The 2,275-nt window shown below is 36.9% G+C and overlaps 1 pseudogene; it reads right to left on the bottom strand.

Annotated features, from left to right (window-relative positions):
• Positions 1-1,003, bottom strand: LOC149576250 (tryptophan aminotransferase-related protein 3 pseudogene; annotated as a pseudogene).
• Between the last annotated feature and the right edge of the window lie 1,272 nt (positions 1,004-2,275).

The following is a 2,275-nucleotide window of genomic DNA, read 5'->3' on the forward strand; positions in this document are numbered from 1 at the left end:
CTACCAAATGTGCTTTTCTTCAATGTAATCATACATCTTCTCATACACATCGTAGTCTTTAACAATCATCCATCTGTCCGGGAACCTACATGGCTAATGAGCTTGAGGAGGGTTAAAAGCACAACATCATCATCAGCTAGGTGTGGGATTCTTGTGAAGTGAGGCCAATAATATGCACGATCATTTATATCTCTCACATTCTTACTCGTCAGAACATCTTTCTTCAACCAACCATTTGGATTGTTCGAAGATGTTAGAAATTCAATGAATTTAGAGGTATCTAATTTCTTAGCTTTTGTAACCCAAGTTCTAGCATTTAACTTCTACACATAGTCCATTGAGTCGAACATCTCTTTTTGTTCCCTATACAAGCCATAGTATGGAGTAGCATCAACCACTTTGATGGGTTTGGCAGATTGTGGGCTTGGGAAAGGCTGTTAACAATAACATTGATAAGCTGGGTAGAACTTGTTCCAATAACAATATATGTTCCTTTTATGATAGCATTTCCCACAAGTTCATGAATGGCGCGAATCTATTTCTCTAACTCTAGTGATGTGGCAACATATTCCAAATGGTTGTTTATGTCGTATCTCATTTTGTACCATGGCGACACTACTATTGCTACCGCTTCTACATTTGCAATCCAGAATGGTTTCAAGAATGTTGGATCTCCTTGGCCGGCATCCACCACACAATTTGGAACAAGTTGTGAATAGTCAAGTCTAGTGTAGCAGGGATTGCATTCACAAGCCAAAAATCCATTCTCATCTCTTAGAAATGTATCAACAAACACATAACCATATCCTGAACACTGATACTCTGCTACTACTTCTGCTTCGTCTGCAACTCTTCTACTCCATCCTGCTCTCTTTTCACTTATCAACATCCTTCCTTTCCTATTATTATTATGAGTACTGCCCAACAAGTGCCCATTTTCATTATCTGAGGGACCATGAAGAAGTAAAAATTCGTTTAGAAGCAGAGAAAGTAGCAGCACCATACTATGTGATCACTTGGGCTTTTGAGAGCCAATTGGAGGGTTGTGTTGAGGCTCCATATTGTTTGTCTAAGTTTATCTTCTTGCCCTATGTTTATAGCATTCCACATGACTGCATGTTGTTTATACATTCTACCAAAAAATTTGCGTGCTTTCTTTATGCTTCCACACTTTGCATACATGTCCACCAAAGCATTCACAACTTATGACATCTAATGAAAATCCATTTGCAATTATGCTTTTATGAATAGCCATAACCTGTTTCGAAGCTTCCTATTCCTATTACATGTATATCATAGCAAAGTTGATATATATATGCTACTGTTTGTAATTTTTACTTTAATTGGTGAAGAGAATTCGATTAGAGTGATCATAGCTAAAATGGGACATCATCTGTTATATAACCGACATAGCTCAAATTCTTCCCAGTACTCTTGATAGGTGTGTGGCAGAGTTTCTCAATGCAATATGATTTGTCAAAAACACCTCCCACTTGTGCTCCATGCTTCTCAGATTTACAATAGTGATTATATTGATGAAAATCCTCCCTTTCTTCTATAAGTGGTAATGATCGCATTCCATGAAAGAATTTCTTGCACAACCATTTTGTCAAATACTTCGTGTGCATCTACTAGACTTCTAAATTGATCATACATTCATATAGGAGTATCTTGTAAAATTTTGTGTCCGGATATCTTAATTTCCCTTTTGTTGATGTGACCGTGAATTTTTCTGCCCTTTGAAAGTGCATTCTTGGAGATGCAGGTTTGCAAGAGTTGGAGATATGTAAAAGAGTTTATAGTTCATTTATGAGAGGTAAGAAAAATTTTTAATTCTTCCTTCAAAAATCCCCCTTTACATAATGCAGTGAGTTTGAAATTTGAATCGTGACTGATGCGTTGGGGATGCTCATTCAATTTGCTTATTATGACTGCCTTTGAGTACAAGATCTTGAATCTGCTTACCCGATCAAAAAAGTTAGTATTCTCACATCCCCTTAGAAAACTAGCAAAGCTCAGAGCATTTGGTGCAATACCAACACTATGCAATTCAAAAAATAGGCTCAAGGTGTCGTATCCAAGTTCATTCTAGGCATATCCTATTGTTCTTGTTCAATGGCTTTTGGCAAGGAACAAGAACTGATCATGCTTGTGATAGTTTTGGAATCTTGCTTAATGCCTTTATGTTGTAGGTGAGAATAATGATCAATAGCATCTACAAATTGTCTATTTTGAGCATATGTTGCGATTATAGAATCCCATGATACCAAATCTC

The sequence above is a fragment of the Cupressus sempervirens genome, chromosome 1 (assembly GCF_028749045.1).
Source record: "Cupressus sempervirens isolate cs-2001-9-10 chromosome 1, ASM2874904v1, whole genome shotgun sequence".
NCBI lineage: Eukaryota > Viridiplantae > Streptophyta > Pinopsida > Cupressales > Cupressaceae > Cupressus > Cupressus sempervirens.